Here is a 19,551-nt window from a genome sequence, read left to right as displayed (position 1 = left end):
GTGCCATGCTAATAAAGGTACCACTACTTGGCAGTGTGTAAATAAGGAATATGGGTTAGTTTAAAATGTAAGAGCTGGTTGGTAATAAGCCTGAGCTATTGGCTGAATATTTATGATTTATATTAAGCCTCTGAGTCAATTATTTGGGAAGCAACTGCTGGGTATTTGGGAAAAGGCAGGCAGGAGAGAAACATCCAACTAAATATGGTGCCCAACGTGGGGACATGCACATCCACATAAAGCTTGAGAAAGCTTAGAAAATGGTTCTAGACACACAAAAATGGAGCCAAGGGCAGATTAATAGTTCATGTCTCTCATGCAGGCTATGGTGTGTGGGCTTGAGCTGCAGCATGGCACATTCCCACAGTCTCATATGGGCCACGGTACAGAGAGGCGTCTCCCAGCTGTGCTCTGTGTGGTGGCATTAGGGTTTTGCTCATACAGACAAAAAGGACTAGAGATACACAGTGAGGACAGACTCAGACAAAAAGGCCTCTGAAGGGTCACAGTGTATTTGAAAAATGTGCATACACTTGGGAGAGAGAAGAGAAAGGGTAAAAACAGTCACAGATTAAAAAATGATTTAAAAACAATAAAGTCCTTAAAAAGCAAATAGAATAAAAATTATGGTAAGTCACATAAAGATGGGAAATATACAAAGATTATGGGAAATTCAGAGAGTTTGGATTCTAAATTTTATTGTGTTTTGTCTTTGGATCTTTTGACTGTTAGTGGATGAATGATAACTGCTGAGAGACATTTGATTGTAAAAGCTACTAAATTAAACCAATCTATATATTTAAAAAATATCTTGACTCCAAAATTTAAGTCAAAAGGTATGTCACTTTGGGGAAGAGGTTGTGTTTTTGTTTCCATAGGAAATAAGAGGCCATGGATTCATTCCAAGTTAAGGAAAATCAGGCTTGATCGAGTAAGACCCCCTGAAATCCTAACTACAGACATGGGAAAATAAATCTAAAGTAACTACAAGACATGTAACATATATTTTACTTGCTCAAACATAAAACAAAATTATCTTTGACTGGCTTATGTACAATGCACAGTTTATATTTATATTAATACTGATATGTATGTTACCTTTAAAAGTTTACATATTTTCAGATTAAGGGGACCAGACACAAATAAAAAATGGCCCAGATGATCCAACATCCAAAAAGCTTCAAGGCTGCTGAGATGATCCAGCCTTACAGAATACTCCAGCCAAGACTTAATAATTATCCTTATTTTCTCAGGATCCCTCAAAGATTACCAGTGCCCACCAATCAGCAGGAAGTAGTCTAAATAACTGTGTACATTCACATTCCCCCAAAATGGGTTATGTGTATTATCATTTAAGAGGGGGGTGTTACAAGTTGTTATTGGTAATGGTCAGGAAAAAAGCTGAAAAAGGGAGATTAGATTCAAGGATCTTGTTCTAAAAAGAAAAGGGTGGATATAGAAATGATAGGATAAAAGGGCAGATTATTGAATCTACTTTAATCTAAAAATACAACTATTAATCTTAAATATTTTACATTGGTATGGATTTTGGTTTATTGATACAAGTTTAAAGTTATTTCTGTTATACTGTATGTATATTTCTTCTTTTGTTTAAGGTTTTGTGTTTATGTAGCTCATTTGAAAATGTAATGTATTATTAAGAAATACAGATTAATAGTCATCTATAATAGCCAAACTTATAGTCATGTTAGATATGTTTTCAAGGTCATAAACAGATGTATTTAGATAGATTGTCTTCAAGCACTTCAAAGAACTACAGAATATGGCACTTAATATATTTAATAACATAAGGCTTTTCATGATGGTGAGACACATCTGCTTCTGACAGCACCAATCTACTTCAGAGAAGATGATGGGCATTGAAGAAACTCCACATGGAGTTTGTTTTCTTTATGGCAAAAACTAGCCATGTGGGCAAAGAAACTGTCCTTGTCTCAATTGCTGATGGTTACTGTCCAAACGACCCGCAGGACACAAGAAAGATGACTGCTGAACTTTGCAAGGACAAGGTAGGACAGTCCTTCAAAATTCTCTGCTTCACAGGAAAGTCTGTCAGATATGCTAATTGGTTGGGCCAGTGTTGCAGAGGAACCTAGGGTGACTGTCCAGGCAACTGATGTCCTTGTCATTAGGTAACATATCACCCTTCTGGGGTCTTTGATGGAGTTAAAGACTAAATAAACTTATAGCTTTCTTTAGTTATGATAGAAAGCAAAATAGGTATAAAACGTTAGACTCATAAACATAGGATAGATAATTGAGTATTTTCTCCAATTTGCCAAATACGAATAGACTGGATATTGTAACTGATTCTTACTTAATAACTGTTTTTGTTATATATAATTTTACTATGTTAAAATTAAAACCTTTTTTAATTAGAGGAAAGAAGGGAAATGCTGTGGAACAATCATCTTTGTGATGAACACCTGCATGTAGAGATACATGGTAAAGGGGTTTATTGAGTGACTCACCATGTCACACTGCAGCTTCTAAGATGAGATTTTCCCTTTCTTTTTTTTTTTTAATTATTTTGTTTTACTTGGGGGGGAGCAGGTTGCAGGGGCAGAGGGCAGATATGAGGGGATGGGAGATGGGTGGGATCAGGATGCATGATATGAAAGACACAAAGAATAAATTTTTTAAAAAGTTAAAAAATTAATTAAAAAAAGAAATGTAGTATACTGATATAAAGTGACCATTTTCTTGGAAGTCTGTTATTGCTCTTATCACCTGAGTCATTTACAAATGGACATAATACATTATCTTCACCAATTTCATCTCTATTGATGGATTAGTAACTGAGAATCCTGGGCTCAGGTTATAAATGTACTAGTTTGTAGCCCACGACATTAACAGCAATTTCTCTTCACTTTATTTTTTCTTATCTCTAAAAGTTCATGGGCTCAGCTTAGGCCACTAGCATGTGTTTAGTTGGGAGGTGAACAGGTTAGCATGACTCTTGCCTCCTTGGATTCTGCAATTTACACTTCACATCACATGACTTCATTAATGTAATACATTTAGGCTATTATAGGGCTTATTAAGGAAGCCCGTTCAATGTATACATATATTCTTAGCTTCTGTGATATTAACTGAGCTAGGTGCCAACATTCTAGTACCTTAATCAAATCCCTCAAATTAACAATATTTTAATAGTGATAGATTGCTTTAAGTATTGTATAATACTCATAAAACTCATCTGTGAATACTAGGATTTATTAACCAGACTGTCCATCACCTGCCCTTAATTCTGCCTTTCCTTAGGCAAGATCCCTCTGCTATGAACTCTCAAAGTTATTTCTCTAGAACATTTATTTCAGTTGCAATTAAATAATGAACCACAGTATTTATTAAAGTTGTCTCCCCTCTAGATGGGACCATCTTTAGTTCATCATTCTATCCTGTTATTTAGAATACAGAAGATACTCAACATATACTTCCAGTGTATATGAACTTATTTTCAATTTTGTATGTGCATGAACAATTTGAGTCAGAGAGCTTAAATAGTAAGCCACTCACTGACTTCCACAGGAATCAAGTTAAGTTAGTCCCTACGACGCTTGTCTCATAAGTGCAGATTACAGGAGACCGTGGCCTCGGAAGGCTGTGGTGCAAAGCTCACAGCACATGCAAATGGAGATGTTGGAAAGAGCACAGTAAATGATTGGATACAGAGTCCCTATAATCCGAGTTTTGTTCTGAATGCCAGTCCCTTTAGTTAAAGAAGTTTTTTAATGTTTATAATTTATTTTATTATTTGAAACAATTTTTAAATTTGAATATATTTTGATCATATTCTTCCCCTCCTCCAAGTCCTTTCAGAGTCTCTCCTCCTCCTTATCCACTCAACTTTAAGTTGTTTCTAAAAAAAAAAAAAAAACCATAGAACAAAACCAAGAAAACAAAATAAGACATTACACAAAAGAAAAAAAAAAACACACCATAACTAAATAAAGACGCGCACACACACACACGCACACTAGTTCTGTTAAACTATGGTAATATGGAATTTTATAACTGGAAGAGACCTTTGAAGTAAAGAAGTTTTGATAAGGATTTGAATGGAAAATTGAACCAACGATGGAAGCATTACTTTAACATCAGATATTATAGACTGATCAGGAACATGATTCCTTGAAAATTAACTACATTAAATTTGAATTTCATTTTGTAAATATTAGAAAATGTAGAAAATGAGACATTTGTCTTAATGCTATGTAACTCCTATTTTTTTCCTTCCCAATTACAGAGTCCTAATGAGTGAATTTATCTAAATGGAGAATGTCTGTATAATTGATAAAACTATAGTTTGTTTCTTTTCTCCTTCAAAAGCTGACTTTGTTTAGGAAATTGTATTTACTCACTTACATTTTATGGTTTTGCTCAAGTGTCAATTTCCCTGTAAAGTATAACTCTATTAAAATATATTTGCCTGTGGCCATGCCGTCTTTAAATTTTACTTAATTTGCATGCACTTCATAGCTCAATGAAAAATCTAAAATGTCTGACATAAAGTCTATACATAACAATACTTTTGATTGACAAGAAGGTTTATTATGCATTGATGTGACATCACATTTATGTATAACAATGACTTTTTGACTGACAACCAAGCAATGATAGAATTCCAGGTACCTTCCATACACCATTTTTTTATAAGGCAAACTAAAATATCCAGATAATTGGCTGAATTTTTCAGTTTTTATGCCAATTGCTTGGCATGGGGTATGGAAAAATGTGATGAGGTAGTGTCTCATTCTTTACTTATTTTTGGTGCCCAAAGATAATATTTTGTCTCAGTAAAATAGTATATATTTCACCTCCTTTTTACTTTTGGTAACTTTATGCGCTAAAACTGTGCAACTTCAATATTAAAATATTGATTTTAAAAATAGGCACAGCTTAGCAGTGGCCTTCAGAATATATTCAAGATCTTGGTGACAGAAAACCTTAATGGCATTCTGTAATCTGGTATCATGATATAAAGCTCATTCAGCAGCCACATCCATGTATATCAATGTACACCATGTCAATCTATTAATAGGTATTTTAAGAGTGCTTGTCATGTTGTTGGCACTCATTCGGCACTCATAAGCCAAGGTCTGAGCACAAGACATTCTCAGGAAGAGCCACCAGGTAATTCATGATTAAGGGCTAAATAATTCAGAAAACGAAGAATCTAGAGAAAGGTAATAGCAGTGTCATCTCTGTTAAGAATGCAAGTTTTCTCTGAACCATGTTGACCAGCCAGATAAGCTCAGGTGAACAGCTTCATGGCTTTCCTAAGTACCTTCAACCGAGTATGAACAGAGTGCTGCCCCAGCTCTCCTGTTTGACTTTACATGACAGGCTGGGCAGAGTTAGCAAGATCTGTGCTGAGCCTGAAAACTGGGTGTTAAAGCCAACACCAAGGAGGGTATGAGTGACTGACTGAGGATGCTCATGCCAGAGAGAAAGCTTTTGCCAATTTGAGATGTGTGTTATACCACCCTCACACAAATAAACAAAATCCTGCTCTTTACAAGGCAGTAATTTAATTTGACTCAACGATAGTATTGTAGTAATAGGCTACTTATTCATTTATCCAAATAAGTATGCAATTTTTAAAAGGAAAAGATATGTAACTCTTAAAGCCAGCTTTGTGGGCTGCCCATCACCACTGCAGAATGACTGGATCCTCTGTGGAACTATGGTGTTGGGTCTCAACTGCTAGGCAAGGGCACTGGCCGAAGGGATAGTGGCAAACAATGAGCTAAGCAGTTAGTAGTTCTTGTTTTCTACATGATACAAGGTTCCTAAACAGTGAACACTTTTTCATGTTATCATTACACTAAAGAAGACACATATTGATAATGAAACAAAGCATTTCTTCTGACCTTGGCCTTGAGAGCAATCCAGAAAAACCCATGACTGTGCAGCAATGGAAGTAAAAGACCACCTCTTGGCTCATAGTAAGGCACATAGCAATACAAGACTTCTTTCTTAGAGAGAGAGAGAGAGAGAGAGAGAGAGAGAGAGAGGAGGGAGAGGGAGGGAGGGAGGGAGGGAGGGAGGGAGGAGAGGAGAGGAGAGAGGAGGGAGAGAGAGAGCGAGAGAGAGAGAGGAGAGAGAGAGAGAGAAGAGAGAAGAGAAGAGAAGAGAAGAGAAGAGAAGAGAGAGAGAGAAGAGAGAGAGAGAGAGAGAGAAGAGAAGAGAGAGAGATACCAAAGTGTACCATGGAGCTCCTGTATAAGCCATAGAACAACTTGTGGAGTCAGTTCTCTTCTCCCACCATGTGTATCTTAAGAATGGAACCCTGGCTATCAGGCTTGGTGGCAAGTTCATTTACCCACCCTACCACCTCACCAGCATTGGACATATTGGATCCTCTTACTAAAAGTAACAATTCTGCCATGGTTTGTTTGTATAATGTATCTTTGTGCCCATGGTTTGTATATTGCATCTTTGTTTATTCTTAATAACTCTAAGGTTAGACTTAAATGTTTTCTTTTCTAACAATTGTATATTGGGTTAAAAATACACATGACAACAAACTTTGTGTTAATATTAATAATACACAGTTTGTTTGACTTTGTGAAGGAAGCTGCTTTAGAATAATCTACAATGCTCTGTTTGGAAATGCTCGGCCCCATCCAGCTTTGGCCATTGGCAATCAAATTTCATTTTCCATAGTAATTTAACAATAAAACCAACTTTGGGCTTTTTTCTCAATAGAAACTAAGTTCTATATTATACTTTCAGGGGAAAAAACAAGCTAAGATAGAGTCTATTTTATTTCAAGAAAAATTTGATGGATATTTCAATTTAAAATAATGTTACTCAATGATGTTTTGAGTAGAGTAAAAATATAAATAAATGTCACAAATGTCATGCTGTGCCCAAAGACTTTCTTTTACTATTTCAGAGTGACAGTTGATGATGTTTTCTTTTTTAAATTGTGTTTTTTAGAAATTAGAATATGATTGTATTGTTTCTCCCTTTAGCCTTCCCTCATGTAGCTCCTCTCCTGATACCTTTCAAATGTGGGGCCTCTGTTTCTTTAATTGTTGTTGTTGTTGTTGTTGGTGGTGGTGGTGGTGGTGGTGGTGGTGGTGGTGTGTGTGTGTGTGTGTGTGTCCTTGAATAACTATGCAAGCTTCAAAAGGAGGGAAGCTTTTTATAACCATAGGGTTCAGCAGTAGCATACCCCTTGGCAGCAGCCAACAGCTCTCTAATTTAAACTTAAGGCCCACTCAATAGGAAGGAAGTCATGCCTGGCACTGAAAACCTATCCAGCTAAAGGGGAATAGGGAAGTCATGGACCTTGGAGGAGAGTCTACAGCTGCCGCTGTACTAAACCATCATAATCACTAACTACAGTTATCCTCATACTCACAGATATGTGTAGTTCCTACCCATCGGGAGACTTCTCTTTGTAGCAAACAAAACAAACAAAGCCACAATTTTAAAAATAGTTTTAGGTTCAGAACAAAACTGAAAGGAAAGTTCGGATTTCCTGTGCACCTTTACACGTAGGTTGCTTCCTCTCCTATCACTACTGCACCTAATCGGTGAATCTGCACCCAGTACATGCTTTACACAGGATGCACTCTGCACCTGTTACATGCTTTATGCAGGATGCACTCTCAGTGTTCTGTGACTGTGGATTTGGACAAATTCATAATGACATGAGGCTGCCAGTATTCTATGGGCAGATTGCTTTCATTGCCTTCTGAGCCTTCTTATTGCCTCTTTAGTTTTACCTTTTTCAGAATGTTGTTTTAGTTGAAATAATACAGCACGTGGCCTGGCAGATAGTCTCCTTCAGGAAGATGAACTTCTGTCTTAGTTATTCTTCAATTGATGTGACAAAACAACATGACCAAGGGAACTGATAAAAGAAAGCATTTAAATTGGGACTCAGTTCCAGAGGTAAAAGCTCATGATCATCATAGTGGGGCACAATAGAGCCGGCCGGCAGGCGTGACACTGAGGGGAGAGCTGAGAACTTACATCTTGATCCACAAGTACAAAGCAGGAAGAGCTAACTGGGAATGGTGTAGGCTGTTGAAGCCCCAAAGCCCCAGTGACACACCTCCTTCAACAAGGCTGTACCTTCCAACCCTCCCCAAACAGTGCTGCCACCTGGAAAACAATCTTCAAATGAGACCACGGGAGCCATTCTCATTCAAATAGCCACACCCTCTTTCCTCCGTGTCTTTTTAGAGCCGGAGAGCTCATGTCTTCTTATCAGAGACTAGCCTTCCCGGGTCTGGGTGCAGCAGCATCTTTGTCTTTTCGTTTCCTACTAAAGAACATCTACTGAAAACTGCCTTCAAATTACACTGATGCCATTAGTCTGCTTCTAGTTTTGTCTTTTGTGTGTGTGTGTGTGTGTGTGTGTGTGTGTGTGTGTGTGTGTGTGTGACTGCATTGACAAAGGAAAGTCAGGTGATATGACTTCATGCAAAAGTACATATGCCTTCTAACATCATGGGATGAAACTTTGCCCAAATTTGAAGTTCATCTTCAGGACTGAAAAACTAACTTGGCATTTGGAATATGGATGTTGCCCCTGTCCTGTCCAGTGATGTAAGTTAAGCAACTTTGAGCAGCAAGAGAAGCATCTCACTGACCTGAGCCTCATGACAAGCATCCGGGAGAGCTGCTGGAGGCCCAGTGTCTGAGCACCAGTGCCACTGATGGCTGCCAGCCAGCAGCAATGCAGGGGGAAGTGTCACTCCCAGCTGACACAGACTGGGGTGCCCTCATAAGACCGTCTCTGAGAACTTCCACAGACACCTCTCAGGAACGCCCGCTATACTGGATCCCATAAGAACAGGTTTACTGTTATTTCACTTGGGGAAGGGGCATACAGGAACAATGGTGTCCAAACAGCAGTATTTGGGTATATATTTGAATGTAGTCCTAGGGCACCTGTGTAGGCTGCTGAGCTCTGGGATGACAATATAGTGCTAATGAAGTTTATAGCACCTTGTCGGGGCTGAGGGGCTTCAACCTACAAAGACGATCACTTCAAGATGGACAGTCGGGAAAAGGTAAGAGCAATGAGCGTGCATAAAGTTATCCAGGAAGACCTGCTGGCTGGGGGCAGGCAGAAACTGTCTCCTTCACATCGCTTGCTGTAAGCTCCTTACACACTTTTGGACATGTTAATTAATTTGTTTTCATCAAAACTGTGAATTTACGGGGTGGTGGTGCACAGCTATAATCCCAACATTGGGAGACTTAGTGTGGGAGGCTAGTGAGTTTGAGACCAGTCTAGGCTGCACAAAGACCCTGTCTCTCTCTCTCTCTCTCTCTCTCTCTCTCTCTCTCTCTCTCTCTCTCTCTCTCTCTCTCTCTCTCTCTCTCTCTCGCTCTCGCTCTCTCTCTCTCTCTCTCACACACACACACACAGAGAGAGAGAGAGAGAGAGAGAGAGAGAGAGAGAGAGAGAGAGAGAGAGAGAGAGAGAGACTGTAAGTATATTTGGAACATGATTTTGCTCTAATAGTGGACCCAAGAAGAAAAGCTGCTGGAAGAGGGGATGTGGCTTAGAAGGCTGTGAGTGGAAGCTGTTGGAAGTTTATATACATGAAATCAACTGAGATGATGCTGGGCCAGTGCCAAGAGCTCCCAGAAACACGGGCCTTGGGCACTCTCCAATGCATTCACTGTCTAAACCCCCATCCGAACATCATTTCCAAATTGCTACACAACAGGCAAGTTCCCTTGCTGTCATTAAAGGGACAAAAGCCCAGAAAGAAACAGGGTCACATGTCCTGCCAAACCTGCCTTCAGCAGGTGACTGTGCTTCAGAGGAAAGCAAATGCTCACTGACGGAAACAGAATGTGAGAAAATGCTGTGATCCCATTTGTTTTCAAAATCATTTCCTTTCCCCACATTAACCTTTTCACATTCTCTAGAACATTTCTTCTTCAACTTACCAACATTTCTTTCTACTATGCATACACAAAGTGAGGTTGCACAGCATTCTTCCTACACACATACTTTTCTTTGCTGCAGACTCCCTTCAATATATCTTAAATGCCCTCATTTTTTACTCTTCTGTTGCCTTGTTTTAATTCAGTATGAAATTCTTCAGTTACTGTGTTTTCTAGTAAAATAAAGTGTTTTTTTTCATGTGCACACAAGCACACATATGACTATGTATACATAGATGCACTGATGCCTATATGTGTAATTAAATTTTTCAACAAAGAATTTTAGATCACACATAATTTAAGTATTTTTATTTTATATATATGTATGTGTTCCTGGGCTATGTGTGTGCACCGTATGAGTGCATGCACTCACAGAGGCTATGATAGGCATAGATTCCCTGGAAGTTGAGTTACAAGCCATTATACAGGTGCTGAAAACCAAGCCTGGGCTCTCTGCAAGGATATCAAGTGCTCTTGATCACTGATCCATCTCTCTAGCTCCAAGAACAACATATAATTTAAACTTGCAGATACCTCTGTAAAATTTTTAAATAGATAAAAATTCTAACTTGAAAGAGATGGAAAAAATGGCTTAAATAATGGGAAAAGTTATAGCTCCACAGAAGCTAACATCTAATGGTAGTAGCTTCAACAATTTAAATTAATATATAATTTCTAGGCAACAAGGACACTCCACCACTTACCAAACTAAACCCAAAAAAAAAAAAATCAGCAGTGATCTACAAGGGGAAGGGTCTCCTCTTACAGCACAGTAAATTAATTTTGTTACTGAAATGTCATTGTGCTGTCACATTTCCACTCTTGTCACTTATCCAAACATATCCATTTTTCCTTCATAATGTTTCATTGCTAGGATAATTGAACTTTGCAGTTTTTATCTCAAGCTTATATTACTTAAAAATCTCTGTGTGCATTATTACCAGGAAAAGGGCACAGGCAGAGATAGGCCTTATTTAGCTTGCGTCGTTTCTGATTGCACTGAAGCTCACAATTGATTATAGCCTCCTAACCTCTCTTTTCCTACTCATTACCCTCTTCATTTTATACCAGCATAGCCAGCTATTAGAATATCTTTATTTAGGAGGCACAAAAGAAAAACACCAAGGAGGATTTGAAAGATATTATATTTTTGTTTTGATGTTTCAATTTAATTGTGGTTTGAAAATGCTGAACTGTCTGAGGTATACTAAATATTCATTAGGCACTTTAGCTTTTACTAAATTCTAAATGAAAATGACCCAGCAAAATCAAATTGAAATTTCATAGGGTACTTTTCAAGTATGGTTCTAAAACATACATTAAACAAAATGCATTCATCTGAATGCAAGCATGTCTCTTTCTCCAGAGTCTGTACACACCCTAGGGTCTATTATGCTTTCAGTTCAATGCCTCCAAAATGTGTGTGGTGTGGATCAAATAAATAGTTCAGCAGCTTTCATAAGTAAACAGTCTTACGGGCTGGTATATCCACAAACCTCTTGTGCTGTTTCTTTATGCTTCCCACTTACAAAGGTTAATGCAAATTTCAGTGGAATTCAAGCAATATATTCTGCATTATTTTCTACGTACACAAACCTGTTCAGAAATAGCCCATCAGAATTTATCCATGTGGATCCAACAGCCCTTTATGGACTTGTAGAAGCTAAATGTGCTCACATTTAGAAATCAGCCTTTCCTGTCAGCCCAGGAATCACAGAATGCATAGCAGGAAGAACTTCAAATATCATACGGCCTAACCTCCCCTTACAAAAGGTGAAAATTGGCTCACATTCAAAATAGACCCTGTCATTTCAAATGTGTTTTATCTTTGCTAATATTCCTTGTCATGATGCATGTTTTACTTGGTATTAATGTAAGCACTGTAGCTGTCTTACAGTTATAGATCTCATGATCCATCCTATTCTTTTAACAGTCAAACTGTCTGTATGTAAAATGCATCAGCTATGTATGATTCCTAGTTTTTAATCCTGTCTGCATATCTCTGCCTTTGGAGATTTAATATATATAGATTATGTACTTATTTTGTTTTTCTTGTCATTGTTATTCAGTATTTATCCATCTCTTTTAAAACAAAAATCTTCTGTTTTTTTTTTTTAACCTCTTTTGACTTAATAGAGTATTTTTAAAAAGACATTTTAATTTAGAACAACTTTTAAGTTTTTTTTAAGGGAAGAGAAAGCCCCAACTACACATCCTATGCCCCCAAGTAAAATCTCCAGTGCCAGGAAGTGGTTAGATCTTGTCGAGTCAAAGGCCAAAGGAGTTCCATGGAACACCTCTCCTCCACCACATCACAGGCTATTACCAAGGCTATTGATTGCTCTTCACAACCGGATGGCAAAGTTGCATCGCTTAAGACAACACTTACTCATGTCACTGAACACAGAGAAGTCAAGCTGGTGCCTAACTAGAAACTTCACTCCTACTTATCAGCATCCATGATATTGGAAGGTACTGCACAATACCAGAAGAGAAAGATAATCATCAATATTACCCAGATACAAACCCTGAAACCTACAACAATGACTTGCCTGCGAGATACTGGTACAATTGTGGCACAGATGTTATGGGAATAACCAACCCCTTTAAAAACTGAAAGTAAGGCCCTCTCCATGAGATGGAACCCATACCTGACACTGGCAATATGAGACAAGATGGGTCATGGTTCCAGGGGATAACTTACTACTATTCTACTAAAATAACATAGCAATAAATTGAGTCCTAAAGATATATTGACATACCCCATAGATCAATGTATTGTTGTTGCCTCATCAGAGAAGCTTCTTGCAGTATATGGGAACTAACAATACTGAGACCCACAGTTGGATAATGTACAGAGAATGAGAGAATTTGGAGTATGCAATCTTAAGTGGATGTGTTCCTCAAACTTCACCTCTCAAGACTCAAGAATCTATGAAGAGGAGGTGGAAAGATTGAAAGAGCCACAGATGATGGATGACTCCAGTGAAACAGTATTTCCGAGGCAACAGCACTGATGGACTCACAGAGACTGGCAGTATGTAGAAGATACACAAAGACAGTCACAAGAGTGAGAAGGGGAAGTGGACATGAGATCTCACCCTTAATCAAGAAACCACTTGCAATTGACAGACATTGACAAAAGGAAAACAGTTTTCTATAATGGGGTGCCCCTGGGTATATTAGCCATACTCCAGAGAAGGAAGACCCCATACCCAGGAGTAGTGGCCAACAAAAGTGATCTCCATGGGGTTTTTGTGGACTTTTTGTTTTGTTTTGGCACTTTTTTTTTTGGTCTTATCCATTTTCATTTGTTTGTTTTAATTTTTTCTTTGTTGTGGTTTTGTGATATAGTTGTGTGGATAGAGAGGTGGTGAGGAGCTGTAAAGAGCTGGGAAAGGAAAACAATGTGATCAAAATATATTATATGAAAAAATAATAATAAAACACTCTAGGCATAGTTCAGAGCTTCTGTATATCTCTCAGCCAGTGTCTATGAACATTTATTAATATAGTTCATTACTGTTGATGAAACAATATGGATACTTAGTAGTTAGTTAAACTCTAAGCTGCTCATATCCTGGATCTTCACCCATCTTTTTTTTTTTTTTTTTTTCTGTCTCAGGGTCCCATGTAAAATGCCACATTGAATTTACTTGGTGTATCTCCTCAAACTCCTCTTGACTGTCATGGTTTCTCAGACTTTCCTTCTGCTGTTTACCTTGAACATGGTGAATAATTGGGTCAGATGTTCTATAGAGTGTTCTTCACTTGGGATTCATATTATCTCACTCATAATTAGACTGAGATTATGTGTTTTGGAAAGTGGGTGTGGTGGTTTGAATGTAATTGGCCTGCAGACTTGTTGGAGGAAGTGTGTCACTGTGGGGGCAGGCTTTAAGGTTTCCTATCCTCAGAATACTACCTAGCCTGTCAGTTGACTTCCTCTTGCCTACAACATGTAGGACTCTCAGTCACTACTCCAACACCACATCTGCCAGTATGCCCCCATACTCCCTGCCATGATGATAATGGACTGAACCTCTGAAACTGTAAGCAAGCCATCCCAATTAAATGTTTTCCATTTCAAGAGTTGCCATGGCCATGTGTCTCTTCACAGAAATAGAAAACCTAACTAGGACAGAAGATATGGAGGTTAAGTGACTTTCCGGCCATATCAGATGAAGATACATTCTATCAACATGATTGTCACAGTTCATATAACCATAGTCACCAATAGAAGCAACATTTGTCAAGTTTCTCTCTTAGAATGCTGCTCTTCCCCAAACTCCATTTCCACACTGAACTCTTGAAACAACCCCACCACATATGACCCATATGGAAGCAGTGAGAATCTACACAAATTATTCAGATACTAATTCAAGCATTTGCTGACATTTCTGAGATTTGTGGATATTTTGGACCTGAGTTGTGAACCTATGTATCAGGACTCTTTAACTTGATTTGTGAGTTGATTTGACATTGTCCTTCCCTGCCCTTTCTTACCCTTTTCATCCCTTCCTTTCTCCTTTCCTGTTTCCTTTCTTTTTTTCCCTTCACTTATACCCTATCCTATCCTTCACCAAAATTTCCTGTTCCTTCCCTCCCTTCCACTTCTTCCTCTTCCCTCCCACATCCTTTCCCCTCCCTGCCCCTTTCTATCTTTCCCTCCATTCCATTCTCTTCTTCTTCCCTTCTTCATTACCCTCCATTTCCCCTTCCTTTCTCTTCCTCTCCTCTTCTCTTTTCCTTCCCCTCCATTCTTCTCCTGCCCTTCTCATATTCTTCCCCTTTTCTTCTCTTCCTGTCTCTTCTCTTGTTCCTTTCCCTTTTCTTTTCTAGAATTTTCTTATTCTTTGGCTCTACAGTATGATCAACAATTATATTGTACAAGTCTCATTTTTATCTTAGACTGAACCATTTTTCCGACAAGCTCCAATTCTTCTTATTGGACAATGATATAAGGAATCAAGATCTGGGAAGTAGTTGTACTTAGTACTCCTGGGTTGTCATTTCTTCCAGATCTCCTCAAATGACCCAAAAAGATGTGCATGTGTATATGGGGGGTGTATAATATTTCTGCTTATAATATATGTATTACTTACTAAATATGAGTTCATACTGATATCTCTAACTTTAACCCATTACCATGTGGAATACTCTAGTCTCTTCCCCTTGCTATTTGTAACCTCATACCTCAACAAAGAGAATTTTGACCCCCCATCCATCCCTTTACTTAATTTTTCAGTTCCTGCAAGCCTGTATAATAATTTCAGAATTATTAGCCGGGCGGTGATGGCACACGCCTTTAATCCCAGCACTCGGGAGGCAGAGCCAGGTGGATCTCTGTGAGTCTGAGGCCAGCCTGGGCTACCAAGTGAGTTCCAGGAAAGGCGCAAAGCTACACAGAGAAACCTTGTCTCAAAAAACCAAAAAAATAAAAAAATAATAATTTCAGAATTATTTAGGCATAGGAGACTCATCTTTACAGACTAAGGTATAGTGCTTATATATAGGATTCTTTGGAGTTTTTTGTTTCATAGACTTATTTCAAAATTTAATTAACTCAACAAAGTGTTCTCCCATATTTCTACAGTAGATTGTTTTAAGAATTGGTAATAAAGGTAAAATCTTCACATTCTGCATCCCATTCTGGAATCCAATGACCTCCTAAATTATTTTTCATTACATTATGGTTTCTTCTTTGTGTCATGTCTTCTACAGCTATTGGCACTATGTTGTAATTTACCATTATAGTATTAGCTATTATGATTTCACTATTCTTTATCTTTTCCATTCTCCCAACTCTTCTCCCCACTGATTCTTTTAGTCTCTACATACTGCCTTTTTCAGGATGTGTTTAATTGGAGTTATATAGTGTCTTAATTGTTTTTTTCATTTTATTAAGAAACTTTCTATTCACTTGACATACCATCCACAGATCCTACCTCTTCCCTCTTCCCACCCCCCAGCCTTCCCTCCCAACCCACCTCCATCTCCACATTTTCCAAATCAAGGTTTCCCATGGGGAGTCAGCAGAGCCTGGCACACTCAGCTGAGGCAGGTCCAAGTCCCTCCCTGATGCAGCAAGGCTGTGCAAGGTCTCACACTGTGGGCACTGGGCTCCAAGAAGCCTGCCCATGCACCAGGGACTTATCCCAATCCCCCTGCCTGGGTGCCCCCTAAACAGTTTGAGCTAAACAACTGTCTTCTGTATCCAGAAGGCCTAGTCTAGTCCTATGGGGCTCCATAATTATTAGTCCACAGTTCATGGGTTTACACCAGTGTGGCTGGCATCTCTGCACGTTTCCGCATCATGATCTCATGCCCCCTGCCCACAGAATCCCTCCTCTCTCTCATTGATTCGATTCCCAGAGCTCAGCCTGGCGCCTGGCTGTGGATCTCTGCATCTGCTTCCATCAATCACTGTATAAAGGCTCTATGATGACAGTTAGGGTATTCACTAGACCAGTCACCAGAGTAGACCACAGTGCAGGCATCCTCTCCATCATTGCTAGTAGTCCCAGGTGGGGTCATCCTTGTGGATTCCTGAGAGCTTCCCCAGCACTCTGCCTCTCCCTATCCCCATGATGTCTTCATTTATCACTGTATCTCTTTCCTTGCTCTCCCATTCTGTCCCTGTTCCAGCTTGATCCTCCCCATTTCCTTATGTTCTCATCCTCCATTCTTTGCCCTCCATTACCCCTCCTCCCAGTTTGCTCTTTTAGACCTCATCTATTTCTCCTTTGCTGGTCTATCTATGTGTCCCTCCTGGGGTCTTTCCCTGTTAGCTAGCCTCTCTGGAGTTGTGGGTTGCAGTCTGGCCATCCCTTCCCTCACATTTAGTATCCACTTATGAGTGAGTACATACTATGTTTGTCCTTCTGAGTCTGGGTTACCTCACTTGGGATGATATTTTCTAGTTCCATCCATTTGCCTGCAAATTTCATGATATCATTGTTTTTCACTGCTAAGTAGTACTCCACTGTGTATATGTGCCACATTTTCTTTATCCATTCTTCAGTTGAGGGGCATCTAGGTTGTTTCCAGGTTCTTGCTATTACATATAATGCTGCTATGAACATCATTGAGCATGTGTCCTTGTGGTAAGATTGAGCATCCCTTGGGTATATGCCCAAGAGTGGTACAGCTGAGTCTTGAGGAAGACTTATTCCCAATTTTCTGAGAAACCACCATACTGATTTCCTGCACAAGTTTGTATTCCCACCAACAGTGGAGGAGTGTTCCCCTTGCTCCACATCCTCTCCAGCGTAAGGTGTCTTCAGTGTTTTTGATCTTAGCCATTCTGACAGGTATAAGATGGTATCTTAGAGTCATTTTGATTTGCATTTCCCTGATGACTAAGGATGTTGAACAATTCCTTAAATGTCTTTCAGCCATTTGAGATTCTTCTGTTGAGAATTCTCTGTTAAGCTCTGTAGCCCATTTTTTAGTTGGATTGTTCAGTATTTTGATTAGATCCATATTTGTTGCCATGCACAAAACTCAAGTCCAAGTGGATCAAAGACCTCAACATAAATCCAGTTACACTGAACTTTGTAGAAGAAAAAGTAGGAAGTAGTCTTGAATGCATTGGCACAGGAGACCACTTCCTAAATATAACACCAGTAGCACAGACACTGAGAGCAACAATTAATAAATGGGACCTCCTGAAACTGAGAAGCTTTTGTAGAGCAAAGGACAAGGTCAATAAGACAAAACAACAGCCTACAGAATGGGAAAAGATCTTCACCAACCCCACATCTGACAGAGGGCTGATCTCCAAAATATATAAAGAACTCAAAAAGCTAGACATCAAAATACTGAATAACCCAATTAACTGGGGTTTTTATTGTGTGAAGAGACACCATGACCATGGCAATTCTTTTTTGTGTGTGTGTGTGTGTGTGTGTGTGTGTGTGTGTGTGTGTGTGTTGTGTTTTTTTTTTTTGAGGTCTTGTGTTTTATTTATTTATTTAATTTTTAATATATATATATATATATTACAATACCATTCAGTTCTACATATCAGTCATGGGTTCCCCTATTCTCCCCCCTCCCACCCCTCCCCTTACCCCTAGCCCACCCTCCATTCCCACCTCCTCCAGGACAAGTCCTCCCCGAGGACTGCGATCAACTTGGTAGACTCAGTCCAGGGAGGTCCAGTCCCTTCCTCCCAGACTGAGCCAAGTGTCCCTGCATAAGCTCCAGGTTTCAAACAGCCAACTCGTGCAATGAGCACAGGACTTGGTCCCACTGCCTAGTTGCCTCCCAAACTGATCAAGCCAATCAACTATCTCACCTATTCAGAGGGCCTGATCCAGCTGGGGCCCTCAGCCTTTGGTTCATAGTTCATGTGTTTCCATTCATTTGGCTATTTTTTTTCAATAATTGAGTAAAACTGAAATTTATTATATGCCACAGTCGTCCTAAGGACCTCCATGCGATATATATAGCCTCTATGGTTCTATGGGTTGTGGTCTGATTGTTCTTTATTTTATATCTAGAATCCACCTATGAGTGAGTACATACCATAACTGTCTTTCTGGGTTTGGGTTACCTCACTCAGGATGATTTTTTTCTAGTTCCATCCATTCGCCTGCAAATTTCATGCTTTCATTGTTTTTCTCTGCTGAGTAGTACTCCATTGTGTATATGTACCACATTTTTTTCATCCATTCTTCCGTTGATGGGCATCTAGGTTGTTTCCAGGTTCTGGCTATTACAAATAGTGCTGCTATGAACATAACTGAGCATGTATCTTTATGGTATGAATCAGCATTCCTTGGGTATATGCCCAAGAGTGGGATGGCTGGGTCTTGAGGTAGTTCGATTCCTAATTTTCTGAGAAACCGCCATACTGATTTCCACAGTGGTTGTACAAGTTTACATTCCCACCAACAGTGGAGGACTGTTCCCTTTGCTCCACATCCTCTCCAACATTGGTTGTCATTGGTGTTTTTGATCGTAGCCATTCTAACTGGTGTAAGGTTGTATCTCAGTCGTTTTGATTTGCATTTCTCTGATAATTAAGGATGTTGAGCATTTCTTTAAATGTCTTTCAGCCATTTGTAGTTCTTGCTTTGTGAATTCTCTGTTTAGCTCTTTAGCCCATTTTTTAATTGGACTGTTCAGTACTTTGATGTCTAGTTTCTTGAGTTGGTTATATATTGTGGAGATCAATCCTCTGTCAGATGTGGGGTTGGTGAAGATCTTTTCCCATTCTGTTTGCTGTCTTTTTGTCTTATTGACTGTGTCTTTTGCCCTGCAAAAGCTTCTCAGTTTTGAGAGGTCCCATTTATTAATGGTTGTGCTCAGGGTCTGTGCTGTCGGTGTTTTATTTAGGAAATCGTCTCCGGTGCCAATGCATTCAAGAATGCTTCCTATTTTCTTTTCTATTAAGTTTAGTGTAACTGGATTTATGTTTAGGTCTTTGATCCACTTGGACTTGAGTTTTGTGCATGGTGACAGATATAGATCTATTTGTAATCTTTTACATATTGACATCCAGTTATTCCAGCACCATTTGTTGAAGATACTTTCTTTGTTCCATTGTATAGTTTTGGCTCCTTTGTCAAAAACCAGGTGTTCATATGTGCATGG

Source organism: Peromyscus leucopus, chromosome 10 (genome assembly GCF_004664715.2).
Source record: "Peromyscus leucopus breed LL Stock chromosome 10, UCI_PerLeu_2.1, whole genome shotgun sequence".
Taxonomy (NCBI): Eukaryota; Metazoa; Chordata; class Mammalia; order Rodentia; family Cricetidae; genus Peromyscus; species Peromyscus leucopus.
This window is presented reverse-complemented; position numbering follows the sequence as displayed.